Source organism: Tenrec ecaudatus, chromosome 6 (genome assembly GCF_050624435.1).
Source record: "Tenrec ecaudatus isolate mTenEca1 chromosome 6, mTenEca1.hap1, whole genome shotgun sequence".
Classification (NCBI taxonomy): Eukaryota; Metazoa; Chordata; class Mammalia; order Afrosoricida; family Tenrecidae; genus Tenrec; species Tenrec ecaudatus.
In genome coordinates, this window is record NC_134535.1 from 171,075,684 (window position 1) to 171,092,957 (window position 17,274).

The window sequence follows — 17,274 nt, forward strand, 5'->3', positions numbered from 1 at the left end:
CAGTTTCTTCCGCGAGAAATAACTGAAAACAGATTAATCCGTTCTCGACCACCAAGTGTTTCTCCTACCCTTGCCTTTTCATACAAAACACGGTGCAAAATTTCAAAGTAAATAAGTTCCGAGTTAAATAATATAATTTAAATCAGAAACACAACATTTAAAACATTTTTAACAACGGCATGTAGCCACTACCTTGAGACTGATGAGGCTCTGGATCTGTGGGCATGGCTGGGGGGAAGACATAATGGAGAGTCATTGTTTAGAAGGGGGATCCCCTTCCATAAAATCAACTGGTAGCTGCTTTTCAGGAGTTTTTACCCTTCTTTGCTTTCGATTCACTAAGACTTGGCTGGCTTTCTCTAAAAAACTGTGTTCTGTCGAATGTGGTCTGCTGTCGGCCTTTCCCTAACTGTTCTCCAAAAGGGTTTACTCAGTTATCATCAACAATATCAATCGGTAACACAGTTAACCAGCTCCTTATCATGATGATTCTTTACCAAAAATTCTTTCTTTGGCCACATGGTTTTTATCAAAAAGCAACGAAAACTAAGAAAATTATAGCAAAACACTTGGAACACAGCCGCAAAAGGGTAAGCAACGCGTACTAGCAATGCCAACCAAGTCGATTGAATGAAACTGCTTTTGTTTACAAAAATCATGTGCTCGGGTCGGATTCCGATGCTTTGTTCGAGCCCTGATGCAAAATTGGCTTGACATTTTGCGTTGAAACCCGATTGAGTCGAGTGCTGGTGCGGTCGAGTACCGGGGTTCTGCTGCACTTAAAATAGCACAGAGCGCGCGCTCTGCCTGTCTTGTGTTTGTGAGCATTTTTCTTTAACTAGGAAGACGGGAGGGCGGCGATCCACCACCTTAACATCTGGGGCTTTCTGCATGAGAGGATGTGGCTAGGTTGCTTGAACGTTGCCCAAATACTTGGTGACAAATACGGGCCCCACTCAAGAGTCTGCTCTGGAAATTCCTGGAGCCTGGAGGTGAGCTGGGTCTCCCCACCCCTCTCCCCCAGTAACCTGGGCAAACCTGGAGAGGGGACTGGCACCCCCCTGGAAAGTTAGGAGCCTGGCAGGGATGGGGGAGTGCCCTGAAGAGGACCTTGGTACTTATGTAATCCTTTGTCAAGTTGCAAGGATCAAGAGTGAAGGGATTGAGTCTGGCCTGTCAATCAGGTCACAGCCAATGAGGCCTCTGTGTGGGCATGGCCTTCTCCTGAGGATTCTGGGACCCCCAGTCTTCCTCCCTGGAGGCGGGAGTCACACACACTCTCTCTGCCCTCTCCCTGGGAGACATTACAGCCAACGAGACACATGAAACTATGCTAATGCCCTGAGCTGGAGGAACTACGTGGAGACCCCTGCCAGCACTGACATGCTCACAACACCATTGGATCCACAAAACTTCCCATCCACTGGCCTGTGATCTTCCTCCATTCGGCGTATTGCATCTTGTGTGAGTCTGAAGAGGATTTCATAGATTGGTATCAGGCTGATATCGGACTTATGGACTTGATCTGGACTGGGCTGGGATATTTTCTCAATATTCAGTTGCTCTTGTCTATAAATCTCTTTCTTAGACACATATGAGTGTCTAGGAATTTGTTTCTATAGTCTTGAGTCTAACACAGGACAGATTCCCAGGGCAGGGCAGGGGCTGGTGATCCTCATCTGGGGTCGCAGGCCACCTCTGATACAGAAGGTTTCTGTCTGGTTGTCCTCAGTGGTCAGTCTCATACCTCTCCCCCAGAGATGGAAGAGGTGGGAAGGGGAGGGGCTGTGAAAATAAACAAACAGACCCAACTTACTCTCCAGCCCCCAGGCCAACACACACACACACACACACACACACACACGTCAGCCCTTGATTCAGGTATGCCAAAACACGGGGGTTCCCAGAGAACAAGCCCCTCCGTCTGATGGAAAGAGTGCAGGTACCCTAAGTTTGGGTTTTGTTCCCACCTCATGGCTTAAAATCCAGTCCTGAGGATCTGGCATCTATAGGGCTTCCTGGTGTTTGCTGACCTCACCCTGTAATGAACTTTTTTTAAAAAGAAAAAGGTTTCTGGCTTCGTCCTGTGAGACAGAAGGAAGGAATTCACCTCACAGGAGTGACTCACTCCCGGCTGCAGGACCGTTGGCGGGCACCAGCTAGAAAAATGCCGTTGAGAGTCCACTGCCTTCAAGGATTGGGGTGGGGGATGTAACCAGGAGCACTTGTGGGGGCGGAGAGCGTGTTCTCACACACGCTCCATCAAAGGCTCCCGCAGAGTGGCCGGCGGGCCTCCAATCTAGCAGGGGTCCCAGTAAAGATGAAAACACAAACTATCCTTGGTCCCACGCAACCAGTGGTGCTGTTTGGTGAGCGATGTATTCGGTCGCGCCATGAATAAAAAACAAAGCGACCAGGGTATTGAAAAAGACAATGCTGAGCACACACTGACAGCTTTTTTTAGACTATAAACGTGTTTCCCTCCCACCCACACCCATCCCATGACCCAAACCGTGAAATACCATACTGCTGTTTTACATCTCTTTTTGTGGTGGTTGTTTAGATTTTTTAATTAAAAGATCAACTTATTGGGGCTCTTACAGCTCTTATAACAATCCATATATCAATTGTATCAAGGATATTTGCTGCCATCGTAATTATCTAAACATTTAATTTCTATCTGAGCCCTTGGTATCAGGTCCTCCTCTCCCTCTCCCCCCGCCATGGTGATCCCATGATAAATGATAAATTATGACTATTTTCATATCTTACACAGACTGCTGTCTCCCTCCCCCAAGGTTTCTGTTGTTCATCGAGGGGTGAGGGGGGTGTTAGGTGTTGATCACTGAGATTGGTTCCCCCTTCCTCCCCTCCTCTCCCCAACTTCTCCCTACCCACCTGGTATCACTTCGCCTGTTCTTGTCCCTGGATTCCGTGTGTTGTGAGCTCTTATCTCTTATCTGTATGTGTGCACATGCTCCCGTCTAGCCCGAAATGAAAGGCAGGACTGGGGTCATGATAGTGGGAGGTGAGGAAGCCTCAAGGAACCAGAGGGATATTGTGTGTTTCATGGGTGCTATACTGTGCCCTGTTTGACTCATCCCTTCCCTGTGACCCTCCTGGCAGAGGTTTTATGTCTCTTGCCTCCCTTTTTGGGTGTGTGGGTCGAGGTGTCTGTGTGTGTGGCCTGTGCCTGAGACTGGAGCAGCAGGGTAAGCTCTGCCACCTTACCCAGGGATGGGGGGCCAGCTGACGGCTGGCGAGAGTTGGGACACTTGCTGTCAGGCAGTTCCCATCAGGAAAGGGCATTTGCCTGAGCTTTCCTATGTGAACAAACCAAAAACGGCACACGAAAGATCAGGGTGATTAATTGGACCCAGGTCACCGTGTTCGGCCCCACGGAAGGTTCAGAAGGTGAGATGCCCCAAATACCAAGAGGATCAGAGCGATCGAGGAACTGGCGCCATTCGTGCAGAGACCGTGAAGAGTGGTGATTGGTTTGCTGTTTGCACATCGAGGAGGCCAAGCTGCCAGACGATTTCTTGAGGGTCCAAACCAGTGATGTTTCCCAGAGTCGGGCATCTGGGTGGTGGTGGGGGGAGGGGCAGAAGTGTGGGCAACAGCACAATCGTGTTTTAAAGTGCCAGAGGGGCGCCAAGTAATTTTCCCCCTCTCTCTTTCTGAAAAGGGTACGGCAGCCCCACCTGAGTTTGGTAAGCTACAATCCACGCAGTAACACATCGGCCCATTCCCCCCCCCCCCCCCACCTAGGATGTTGCCCTTGAAGAGGCTAGGGGGTTGAGCTCTTTCCAAGAGTGAATCTCGACGTCCCAATGTGGGTGTTTCCCTCTGAGGCTTTCTTAAAGCTAAAATTCCCTGTGCCAAAGTTCCACCAGCAGTTTTAGTCTCTAGACGGATGGCCACCACCCACTCACATAGAAAGTGCTCCTGCCTGGGTCTCTGTCACACACACACACACACACACACACACGTGCTGTCCCCTTGCACTGACTGAGCTACTGTAATTCAGTCCTGCTACTTCCAGATATGGGACGGGGAAGGAGTAAGGGAGAGAGAGAGGGAGTGTGTGTGTGTGTTGTGTTGTATTGTGTGTTGTGTCTCAAGTCTTCACCTAGAGGCTGACACGTTCAATCAGCCTTCCTTCATTCCCGTCTTCATCCCCTACCTTCTTCCTCCTTATGGCTCCTCTCTCTCTCTCTCTCTCTCTCTCTCTCTCTCTCTCTCTCTCTCTCTCTCTCTCTGTATTTATAAAAACACACAAAAGGTTAGCATCTATTTATACATTTTCCAATTACCTTTTCCACTCCTGTTTGCGGGTAGCTGAGAGGGAAGTGCCTCCATGGGGTGGCTGAGAATTGAAATCTGCAGTACACCAGGTCCTTGTGGGGTGTGGGGGTGAGCGTGAAAAACCAGGGCTTGGGGCACCTGTCCGTGCATTGTGCTGAGCTCCTGGAGGGCGAGTGCCTGCTGCGGCTGGTACTCTGGCCTCTGGCTTGGTCTCCACTGCAGGCCAGCGTGAATGAGGCCATCAGTGTCATGCAGAGGGCCCCCAGCTCTTGAACCCCTAAACCCATGTCCCCTTCTGCCCCCTCTCACCCGCCTTCACTCTCTAAACGCCCTTTTAACCTCTGAATGCCTGTTTTCAAGCCAAAGAGAAAACCAGGGTTTTTTTTTTTTAGTGGGGTGTCTCTCCTAGGTATTGGGGAGACTAATCAAGCATTTGGTTCCTTGGCATTTGAAGGGCTGTTTTTAAGTCTCCTTTCATGTGTATTTACTGGCCTCCCCATAGGAGGGGAGAGAGGCCTGCATTTCCTGTTGTGAGAGAATCAGCCAGCATTTTCCTTCTGAGTTTTTTTTTGTCCTCTGTCCTGGTTGGGGAGGCGCGTCCGTCCAAGTGGTGATCGTGTCCCTACAGACGCAGTGCTGTAGAAATTCCGTGCATCGCCACCCAAAGTGCGCACCATCAGAGCGTGGGGTTTCTTTCCCAGCTGAGACACGGCAAGCAGGCCGTGCAGAACACATAGGATAAAGGTCAAAACTGGGCTTAGAAAGCTTGATGTCGACTCTTTCTTCCCCCGTGGTGTTTCTTTGATTTCGAGAACATGTCCAGGGATAACAAGAAGCAGGAGGAGGAAAAGGAGGGGAGGGGTGGGGAGGAGGAGGAAGAGGAGATGATGTCTTTGAAAGGGGCTTGCTAGTTAGCACACCATAATTTGGAAAACCGGATGAGGTGGGTGGAGTGTGACAGAGAGATTGTGTGTTTTCTGCCTCCAAGGAAAAATATACAGGAGTTCCCAGAATCCTCAGGAGAAGGCCATGTCCACACAGAGGCCTCATTGGTTATGACCTGACTGGCAGGCTAGACTCCACCCCTTCACTCTTAATCCTCTCAAATTGACAGCATATTATGTAGCTATCAATATGCCTTGTCACCTCTGGGCAGACTCGAACTTTTAACCTTTTAGTTAGCCGGTCAGCACAGTAACCCTCACACCACTGCAGAGGTTGTATACGTAATGTTTCAGTTGATCTTACGAGCTGTTTCGGGTCCGCCAACATTTTCATTCAAGTCAAATGTTAATCATTCCGATGATGCCGCTGTGTATGTGTATGTGTGTGTGGGGGGGGGTCCCTTGGAGCTTCTTAAACAAACTTCATAACCGAGCATCACTGGGACCTTCAAATAACTGAGACTCTGATCGTGCAGACTCCTCAATCCCAGAACAGCATGCACTGCCCCATGCGGAGGCATTATTGAGCCGCCTTTCTGCTGAGCTTGCTTGCTTAGCTCTGGAATTCCTCATTGCAAGACAGTGTCTGAACTGAAGGGTTTCTTCCAGAAGGGTCACATTCAGAGTTGCAGAGTGGAGGGTGAAGGAGGGTGCTGGTCAACCAGCCACGGGCATCTCTTCCCTATCTTGAGGCCTTTGTGTTTCTCCTCTCGGTTGGTAGAGTTCTTCTCCCCCACCCCACCCTTCCTTCTTCCTCCCCTGACCGAATGGCAGACTGTCTGCTCTGCACCGGGCGCTGCCCTACAAGACGCATGTGCAAAAGTGTCGAATGGACAAGCCCCCCACCCCCATACATACTGGAAGGTCTGTCCCAGTTGGAGGAGGTAGAAGTAAGTACGCCAAGTATGATGAGTGTCCCGAAAAAGCAAGGGCCTTTCACTAGGAGCAGCAGCACCCAGAAAGGACATCAAAGAGCTGCTGGGGTGTCTCTTTAGAGGTGGGAGACAGAACTAAAACTCTAGAGGAGAAAAGGGGAAGGAGCGAGAGGCCAGCCAAGTACACTCACATTCTCGGAACGCTGCGTATCTGCGTGAAGACAGAGCTTTTGCATCGGTTGCCCAAAGAGTTCACCAGCAAGGTGACTTGGGGACACTATGCTGAGACAAACAGGAATCAAAACCGAAAAAGAGCTTGCCCCGGCTGGGGGGGGGGGGTGCTGTTAAAACCATGTTGTGTCTACTGCTGTGAGAGTCTGCCCCTGCCTCACGGCCACTGCAGGACAGAGCACTGGCCAGCCCCATGTCGGTTAAGGATCCAACCACTGCGATCCACAGGGTTGGCTGCACTGGCTGAATTTCAGAAGTGAATCACCAGTCTTTCTCCCGAGCCCCTCTTCCGCCTAGCAGCTCTGTGGAAACCATTCAGCGTCAGAGCAGTGTGTGAGTCTCCGGCGTCAGAGGGGTGCTCCTGGGAAGGAAGTGTGGGTCCCTGCATGGAACGCCAGACATCTACCCGGAGCCAGCCAATGCCTCCACTGTGGGTACGTGACTCCCTGCCACTGGAAGCGAAAAGTTGGGAGTAGAAACCGCTCCGTTTTGATTCCTTAGTACAGTTGAGTTATGCATAGCTCTGTCCTCACCCACACCTCTGAACACGTCAGTAAATACATTCCCACGAGCACCTACCGAGAGCCAGGGATCCACGGGGCTTCGGGAACGTGTCGATGCATGTCCGTGGTTTACACACCACAGCCGACTCAAAGGCTGGCAGCGCTTCAGAAGAAAGGTCTGGTGGTCTGCAAGAAGATTGTTAGGGGTTATCGAGCCCATTCCAGCCCCTGGGGATCTCATGGACGACAGAACAAAACACTGCCCGGTCCCATGCCGTCCTCACCATCATTCCCAACGATGGCCGCCCAGAAAATTCCACTGAGCCGTTCTCTGTCACACATGGGTTTCCCTGAGTCAGAACTGGCTCGCTGGCAACGGATTCTGTTTGCCGTTGTCGAGCCAGGAATTCAAGGAGCTTCTGGGAAGAGGCGGAGCCCTAGAGGCGTCAGCCAGCGGCAGAGGCTGGCGTCCCAGAACTGATGGGATGAAGACCCAGCGAGGGCATGAACGGCCTCGTCGCAGGACGCTTAGCCCAGGGCATGGTCCCCCTCCCACGGCGATGGAGCCAGGAAGGACTTCAGAGAGCCGAGTCCTACACGAATGGTAGATGATTGCTAGCCTAGCCAACTAGGCTTTCAAAAAGAAACTTTTTTTTCCTTTTTTGCAGTTCATGCTTAATTAACAATAATAACAACGCTTTGACGAGAGCAGAAGTAGCCATGGAAGCCAACCTGTACCCTTGGCACCTGGGCCCTCCTGGGTCGCTCATCGTGCTTGGCATCTGCTAGGTCTGGAAGGGACTTGGACATTCTGCTCCCAGGACCACGCTGGACGTGACTCAGCAGATGCCTCTTGGAGCTTGAGTCCCATTATCTTGCATTAAATTAAAGGGGCGGTGTGCCCGCTGATTGAGGCGGTGTGCCCGCTGATTGCTTGGCAGTTGGCAGTGGCTAACCCTTTCCTGCCCTGAGGCTCCTTCTCCAGCTGCTGGTTAATCACCCAGCACTTACACTAACAGTAAGGGACCCCTGGGGAGCTGCTATTTAAAGAGTCGGGGGGGGAGTGGGGAGTGAGGGGGGCCCATAGAAACCTTCAGTCCCCGGGTTCCTTTGGGTAGAAAGGTCCGATTTCTTCTACTGGGTTTTGCATAAAAGTGGGCTGACTACTAGTGTCCCCCTTGAGATATGCCAACAGTTTGTTATGTCTGAACGTGTCCTTGAAAATCAGGTGCTCTGTGTTCTCCTGACCAGTTAATTAATTTGCTAACCTCCTGCCAAGATTTGTCCTTTTTTTTTTAAACGGGTTGCTTTACATACCCGGCAAAAAGAAAGAAGGAAAACACATAGCCAGTGAGACCCTGGCAGAAACCTCAAGGCTGACATTTGCACCTGAGTCCCTGTACACTCGGGACTCATCGCCTTGAAGGGGTAACCCGGGGGGCGGGCTTTCTCCCCCAGCCACGTGGCTGTGGGAGAGCGGACCCTTAGTCCTTTGCACTGTAGACACGGCTACAGAATGTGGTTGGTTATCTCATGGAGGCCTCTGTTCAAGCCGTGCGAACATTCATCCGGGTACTTTTGAGGAGTGACAACATGTGGAACTTATCAAGTTCATGGTCATGGCCAAACATCGACCTCCAAATCGGGGCCCCTGCTGTATATGACATCCTAAACAGATTGCCAAACATGTGGTCAGAAGAGCCCGTGAGTGGGTCCTCTAGTCATCTGCGTGCGGAAGACCCCCAGCCACATCAGCACCAGTGGGGGAGTGTCTTTCCCAGACACGGGAGTGGTCAGGGGCGGGTTCTTGAACCAGGACCAAGTCACTGTCTCTGGGTTCTAGTTCTTAGTCACTCATCTCGTCTGTGCTCCCCTAACTGGAGAAAAGAGAGAATTGCTGGGTGGTGTGAATAGTTCAGTGTTCAACAACTAGCCACAAGGTTGGCAGTTCAAACCCACTTACAGCCACCTCCCAAAGACAGTGCTGGGGATCTGCACCCAGAGAGGTACAGCCTTAAAAACACTGGGGAGCACATGCTGCGAACCCGGGATTTGGAACCGTGCCTTCTGGCTCTACGGCCCCTCCCCTGACCAGGATCTGGGGTGCGGCTCCTCTGCTAACCTCTGGTTGGTTGGACAAGACCCTGACGCACAGGCCCTCGGTCACCACAGACAGCCGATGTGCACAGACTCTGCGGGCACAGCACGGGTCCCATCTCTGGTCTTCTGTTTGCAGTGAGCGAGCAGGGAAGGGAGCTGAGGGATTCAGCGTTGCACGGTGTGGCTTGGAGTTCTTCCTTGTGATGGCTCTTCCAGCGGTTCGGTCAGTGCCCGCTCCGCCTTCCACTCGACAGCACTCTGTCTTTGAATGACAAACCACACCCCCAGTCCTCTCTTTATTCGGCAGGGGGGAGACGGGTAAGGGTGCCAGGTTTCTGGGGGGATTACGGGGCTTTCAAATCAGCGTAGAGAAAATGACTGCGATCTGATGTCATTGGAAGAACATATCCTTCATTTGTCTGTCATTTTCCCCTAATTGGCACATTGGCTCCATTTGCAAAGAACTTTTGAAGCTCGTTTGCTTCCAATTTGGCATCCACAGTATGAAATTGGGCTGTTTAACTTTGGGATCATTTTCTAGTTTGACTGGCATTCAATGCCTCATTTCTGAAGTGGGACGTGTTCACATATTTGCGGGGAAAGGGGCTCCCTGATAGCAAACCCTCTTTATTTTGTGTCTGGTGGTGATGTTAATGGCTGGAGTCGATTCTAACGGGAAATCTCCCACTGGAAGCAGCTACTCTGGCAATCTGGGCTTGAGGTTTCCGACGGGACGCTTGCATTTCAGCCCCTCACCATCCCGTCTGGTTAGTTCATGCTTGCTTTCCACTTAAGGGGCCGGTGAATCGAGAGAGAGTGAAATTGGACAGACACAGACAAACCTTGGGAAAAATTTGTGTGCATAATGTTTCAAAACTTTGGGTATTCCATGAACCACTGCCACCACCACCCACGCCTCCTCAAATACCAAGCCTCCTTCACGTATGTGTCATACAAGATAGACTAGCACCGACTGTCCAGGATCGCGCAGGGCTCAGCTCCATGGTGGGTTGGAGAGGAAGAAGCACAGAGGGGCCTTGACTTGGGGTACACACAGAGCTACAAATATAGCAGGAGGGGTCTATAGGCTGGAGTGGATTCTAACTCGTAATGACACAGTAAGACCTTGTAGATGACATGCTGCCCTGTAAGGTTTCCAGTTGGGCTGTTGGGTAAGCCTGGCATTGCTAACCCCAAGGTTGGCAGTTCAAACTCACCTGCGGCTCTGAGGGGCAAAGACGCCATGATCAGCTCCAGTAAGGATTTGCAGCCTCAGCAGCCCATTCAGGGCCCCTGTGGGTCCGAATCACTTGGAGGGCAGTGGGCACCCAACTTGAGGTGACTGTGAACATAGTCATGGATTTGGCGGAAAAACACCTCTGGGAAATCTCCGGGTTGTTTCCATCCACTCTGGAGCCTCATCCACGATCCCATTCCACACTCTCTTTCATGACCCCTGGGGAGTAAATCGCACACAGGACGGGTTCTTCCCAGTAGAAATCATTATTGGGCCTTTCTTTTTCTTCTAATACCATGGTTCACAGCCTTCCTAATACAGTTCCTCATGTTGCGATGACCCCCCGCCCAACCATAAATCATTTTTGCTGCTACTTCTTCATCGTCATTTTGAAACTATTATGAATCGGGTGACCCCTGTGAAAGGGTTGTTCGACCCCCAAAGGGGTCGTGACCCACAGGTTGAGAATGTCTGTAATCAATCTATGTTGGAACAAAACCTTCTTTGAATAATCTCAGGAGAAGAGTGGCCCAGGGAATATTCGCCACCCCAGTGCGGCAGGGGTCTAGCCTGGTGAGGGAACGCCTACGCCAATCTGCCCTTGGATAGACCAAGATGAGTCTGTTGCTTCGTGGGGAAGGGAAAGGGAAACAAAAATTAAAAATTAGCTTAATTTTTTTATGAGTTATTTTAAACCCGTCAAAAAGTATTAGAGAGAACCTGGCATTTTCTACATGAGGGGCCTCTTAACTTTGCCCAACTCCGCAGAGACGAAGAGAAGAGAAAGGAGAAAGGAGCATTGGGTTTAGAGACTGATCATGCCCCCCAAACCCCCATTAGCTTCAAGAGAGCTGCCTTTTTATTAATTTTTGCAAAGTGTGAACAGAGAGGAACACTTGGAAAATAAACGTCAGGTTAGGTCTTACTCCTTGTGTGTGTCCCCGTCCCCCCCCCTCCCCCCCCCCCCGTCCCCTAGAGACATTCTCATGGTAGACATTGACACCTTCCTCTAAGCAAAGTGCACGCTTGCTGGTCTGGCTGCCTCGTTGCTTTTTAAGTTCTTTGTGTTGGTGCACTTGAGACAAGTTCTGGGGACGAATCTCTCTCCCCCTGGGGGCCCACCCTTCTAATCAGGTGAGGGTCCCAAAACAAGCCCTGCTTCCCACTGTGTAACGAGTCCACACCCCACCCTTAAGCAGACCCCCACCCCCACCCCAGGCGATTATTCTGAGAAAAGTGTGGAAGGGCGTCCCCTTCCACATCTCAGTTGAAAAGCATGGCCCGTTCTCCAAAGTGCCACGCACTCGGCTGCTGATCCGCAGGCTTGAACCCACAGCTGCTCCGTGGGAGGTAGACGTGGCCATAGGTCTTTAGCCGTAAAAATTACAGGTGTGGAAATGTAAGGAGGGGTCACTTGGGGGGTTGGTTTGGTTTCTTGGGTTTGTTTGTTGTTGTTTTTTGTCCTGTGGAGTCACGAGCAACTAGAATCTGCACAGCAGCACTAGGCTTGTTTGTTTGGTTCATTGGTTTGGGTTTATCAATGAATTGTGGTTTCCACATGGGGCAAGCCATGAATGTGCTCACTGCAGATGACAAGGTTAGTTGACCTAGAAGCGCCTCAAAAGACAATCCTGGCCATCTAGCTCAGTGGTTCTCAACCTTCCTCATGCCGGGACCCTTTCATACAGTGCGTCATGTGGTGGTGACCCCCCAACCATAAAATTATTTTCGTTGCTACTCCATCACTGTCATTTTGCTACTTTATGAATAGGGTGACCCTTGTGAAAGGGGTCTCGACCCACAGGTTGAGAACCGCTGAAGTCCTTCTGAACTCTTGGCCCCTGAAAGCCTGCCAGCAGAGGGAAGTTTGTGTGATCTGGCTTCCTTCGTTTCTTGGGGCTAGGGCAGGTTGGGCATGAAAATGAGGAGCTATTAATAGTACAAAAAGTCCATTCAAAATTGGATTCTTCCGAGGACTGCACAACAATTTCCCATCTTCTCAAACCACTGACTTGCATGGTCCTTGAAATTATAGGACAGTAAAACTGTTTAAATTTTTCCCGGAAGAAGCAAACCGTAGCTGAACCTCATCCCAAAACAACCAGCCCACATGGGGAGCGAGCACTCAGCTTGTTTCAGGTGACTGGCTTCAGAAAGCCCAGGGCTGAGGCAGATGGTGAATGAGCTAGCTAGCCGCCTAACCAGAAAGTCGGAGGGTTGAATTTACCTGGAGGCACCTGGGAAGAAATGTCTGGTGATCACTGCTCATTTTCATATCGGCTCAGTATTGGAGCATTACAGTGGGGAATGAGGAACGTTATCAATCTGAGTGGGACAGAGGGAACAATCCAATGGGCGTGCCCGCTTCAGGACCGTGGAAACAAATGCCCCAGGGAAGTGGAATGTAAGGCATTCAGACAGGTGGTAGAGCCTTTTCGTCTCGTCTACACTGAGGCTTTGTCCAGCACTGTTGGAACAGTTTAGCCGTGGAAATTCAGCTCTCCGTAAAAAGCAGGACTTGGAAGGCAGGGCCACTGATTTTGACTGACTAGATGCCCCCCTGGAAGGCTGACGTAGGGGCCTTACACCCTGAATGGCCTCCGCATGGCGGCGCGTGAGCCTGGGCTGTCGGTTTGCAGAGGGGCTCGACCGTGCATTACAGAAAGGCCTGGGTTTGCGGCATGAACTGTTCTCCTGTGAAAGCTTCATTTTCAGGAAGCCCTCTTTTAGTGGTGCTCAAGATCTATAACCTCTTAAAAAGCGAACTTCATGTTTATACAGTGCAGGCTTGGTTTCCAGAGAATTTGTGTCCATAGCGCAAAGTTTTTCATGAACTAAACCCCCCTCTACCTGCCCCAGTGCCCTCTTCATTTTGTGGGTTCTTGTGCAAAGGGGGAAACAATATTGGTATGTGTTGGGCTGTGATCTGTAAGGTCCATGGTTCGAAACCACCCAGCCGCTCCCAGGGAGAAAGAGGGCTTGCTACTACCCCAGCTCCAGTCTCAGAAGCTCACAGCTCTCCCCTGTTCTAAAGGGCCGCTAGGAGTCAGCATCCACTGGATGGCAGTGAGCCTGTTTTTGTTTTGGGGGTAGGGGAGGTGGTTTGGTGTTCTTAACTAAAGTCCAAAGTTGACATCATGGCCCACTCTGTGTGGTCCCATATTACAAACTCACTGCCAAAGGCCAGCCATTTCTGACTCATAGGAACCCTGTAGGATGGAGTAGAACTGGCCCCTGTGGGTTTTCTGAGACTGTACATCTCTGAGATAGCAAACAGCCTCCTTTTCCTCCTGCACCGGGCCTGGGGGTTTCAAACTGCTGCCCTTGTATTTAATTGCCCCAGGCATAATCCATTGTGCCACCCACCAGGGCTCCAGGTTTTCCCATACATGTAATGTTGTGGTGTGGCCACTGTTACTGTACCACACAGCACAACACAGTTCCAATGTCGCCCTCCTCATTCCCCGCCCCCCAAGCCCCCTGTACCCTACCACCTTACACATCTCAGCCTACAGTCTTTCCACTTAAAAAAAAATAAGGGGATCGTATGCATTCTATTTAAGAGTTCGTCACAATAATTATGGTTAACTGCTGCTAAAACATCGCCATCTATAGAGGACCACGGATGTTCGTTCACCAACACAGCGTAACTCCAGAGATCAGAAACTGTCTGATTCTGGCATCTTTTGCCAAGGTTAAAAAAAGATACACCTCAACGCCTAAATACCTACGTTCCTACGCGTCCTACTTTATTGATCGGTGGTGGTTCTTAGTGGCTTTTGAAAATATAACAGTGCGCTCATTTCACACTTCTTTCTCCAGGAAGCCTTTGCTTTAAAAAAAAGCAGAGCAGGTCAGATTGGCGCCCCTGCCTTCCACTACTGGTTGCTAGCATGGGTGGGATTTGGTGAATGCACGAATTCGGCAACCTGGAGGAAACTGGCTGTTACTCCGAGGCAGAAGCCGACCACTGGCCATCCCTTCTACCTCCCTGGCCTCCCGTTCCAGCCCCACCGCAGTGGACATAGCAATGTAGTCATTAAACCGGGGGTGGGGGAGGCCCGTGGCTGTACTCAACCCCGACCACTCCTCCTTCTACTCAGGCGGGTTCAGAATATGGAAGTGAATTTGAATGTCATTCACAAGTGAGGCATCTTTGGGCACCGTTGTGTGTGTGCCTTCGTGCATGCGTGCGTGTGTGTCTGAGTGTTTAAATGGCTTCATGACTGAATGGAGCTGCAAGGTCACTGGAATCAGAACTGTGTCAGTTTGCTCTCGTGTATGCCGTGATTCTAGTCATGGTGCAGCTGGAGTTTGCTGCTGTTTGCCCATCATGGGTAGTATGGGTGGCATTGAACACAACACACCAGGGGAATCACATGGCCATGTTGGGCTTTGAGGTTCATTGGAAAGGAAGGTCTTGACACAACTGCAAAAGGCAGGGTGAATCAGCATGCTGTTCGGTTCTGTTAGGTTTCAGCACACCGTGGAGACTCATGGCAGCTCTGAGAACACGAGTTTGAAATTCTCAGACATGTTTGAACCAATCGGCTTCCTCCTTTCAGAACCCCAAGCCTGGATTTGCAGATCGGAGCCTCTTGCTTGGACCCAGCGAAGTCTGACCTCTAACCTGAGTTGAACCCTGGCAACTTTTCCAGTGGCGGGCTTTGCTCGTTTCTAACCGGGATCTCTCGGTTCCGATCCAGAGAAAGCGGCCTTCTGGATGGCTGGATTTACTGTGGGTCATGTGGGTGTTTCTGAGGTCGACCCCGCGCGGCTGCCACAGGAGTGAAGTGAGCAGTCCTTAGGTAGAGGGCTCAGGAGGCCCAGGGAGCTACAGACTAGGGTAGCAGGTGAACAGGGTGGGGACAGAGCCCCACTCACTGTCCAGAGTTCTTTCCTACCTGTATTAGTCTAAGTACTTTACAGAAGCAAATCCACAGAAACTCATGTATAAGAGAGAGTTTTATATAAAGGTTAAGTGCACATCAAGAAAACATCCCAACCTAGTGCTGCCCAAACCCACAAGTCCAACATTAGCCCATATGTCCAACACCAATCCACAAAGTCCTCCTCCATCTCCCAAAATATACACTATGATGCCGACTGCAGGAGGAAAGCTGAGTCAGTGAGCATGTAAGTATCTCAGCGCTGTCAGGGGTCTCCACACGGCTGCTCCAGCACCCAGGGCTGCATCGGGGTAGGTCCATGTGGTTTCTCCTTGGGGATGTCTTGCAGGAAGTGAGCCTTGCCAGCTGAAGCAGGGAACTGGCTAAGGCAGCTGTACCCTGGTCCGACCATCACAAAGCAAGAGACCTGAGAATTAGACAGGCGAGGCTCACTGAGCTATTTCTCTCTCCGCCCTTCAGTTAACTCCCCATGTGTTTATCAGTCAGGTTAGCACAGTTAACTAACTCACTACCTTTTCTGAGCATCCCCTCAAACTATACCCCAGGCAGACGAAAACCAAAGGGCAAGCAGCCATGTGGACAATTACCCACCAGGTTACCAACGGACCGCCTGTCTTCCCGTGCGCTCGCGGTGCTTGGGGCGTCCACCGTGTGGATCTGTGCCTTCAGCCATTGGAGCCTCCTGACCAATGGGCTTGCAGCCCCACCCCACAGTTGAAAAGCTGTAAGACGCGGTGACGTGATCGCTTCCGGCTCCTTGTGAAACTCACGGAGGTGAAGTCCAGGGCACTGGGGAACAGCTGCAGTCAGGGTTATGGGCAACATGGAAAGGTATGGGGGACCAGCCTCCACAACCAAACCAGAAAGTGGGTAATGTGTTCTCTTAGCAAGTTTATATCATCTCGGGCTAGCAAGCCACATGTCACACACTCATACACACACAAAAACACACACTCACATACTCTCTCTCTCTGTCTGTCTCTCTCTCTGTCTCTCTCTCTCTCTCTCACCTGGAAGGGGTCGTAATACAGTAGAACCCCTGGAATTGACCGCCTCAGTACGCCACATAATCGGATTTTGTCATGAAACGTGGGGAAGATTTTGCGTGGGAGCTCAAACAAAACATCGCGGAATCGGAGCTGATGCCGCTGATCTTTGTAAACAAAAGCAGTCTGTGTTTGGGTCACTCGGCCTTAGCCGGCGTCGTTTAAACCTTTTGCGGCTGTGTTCCAAGCGTTTTGCTGCAACTTTCTTATTTGTTGTGGCTTTTTATACTGTTTTTAGATTTAAAAGACCACATGGGTCCCTAAGAAAGAATCATCATGGTGAGGGACTGGTTAGCTGTCTTATTGATCCATATTGTTGATGATAATTTAGTCGACCTTTCTAGAAAAGAGTCAAGGAAATGCCCACAGCAGACCACATTAGACAGAGTTTTTGGACTAGTTGAGTTTATGGAAGGGGATTTCCTTTCCAAACTATGACTCTCTCTCCATCCCTCCTCTCCACAACGGTGTCCACAGATCCAGGTCCGCATCAATCTCAAGGTAGGTGCCACACTGTAGCTTCTAAAAATTTTTAAAATGTTTTGTTTATTATTTAAATTATATATTTAAACTCTGAACGTAATTAATTTGAAATTTCTCTGTCATGTTTTGTATAAAAAGTCAAGGTTAGGGTAAAAAATGTCAAGGTTAAAAAACTGGCTGGTTAAAAAAAAGGGGTGGTTGAGAATGGATTCATCCATTTCCACTTATTTCTTATGGGAAAAATTGATTCGGAACTCAACTGCATCGCATCTCAATGCTCCTTCTAGACTGGGTTCGAGTGGAGGTTGGAGTTCTCCTGTAGAGGCGTACCTGAAACAGGAAGGGGTCGTGCTGGGGACACACCATGACAGGAAGGTAGAGATGCAAGGAGAGGGGCGGGTTCTACAGTCAGGATGGCAGTTTAACCTGGTGGTCTCTGAGCTGGCTTGACCTTAGGTGTCCCTGAGTTCTTCGCCAGGGGAGCAATGTGACTCCTTCTCAGAAGGGAGTGGACCTTACTTAGGGTGGGGCGGTCCGACCTCTCTTGAGAGGGGCAGACAACCTTCAGACAGATAGCCTTCTAGCATTAACGTCCCAGCAGTGTTAGTCAGCAACCACGTGACTGCAAGCAGCACCT

The 17,274-nt window shown here is 50.5% G+C and overlaps 1 protein-coding gene and 1 long non-coding RNA gene across 20 annotated transcripts in view; one reads left to right on the plus strand and one right to left on the minus strand.

The window, feature by feature from the left end:
- The window catches only part of KIAA1217 (KIAA1217 ortholog), a 944,408-nt gene that overhangs the window by 625,312 nt on the left and 301,822 nt on the right, over positions 1-17,274 (plus strand). The window lies entirely within an intron of this gene.
- On the minus strand, positions 113-7,347 carry LOC142450507 (uncharacterized). The gene is made up of 3 exons (XR_012784946.1): positions 7,146-7,347; positions 6,938-7,047; positions 113-1,785 (listed from the first exon to the last, which is right to left on the minus strand). It is a non-coding gene; the product is annotated as an uncharacterized LOC142450507 (long non-coding RNA).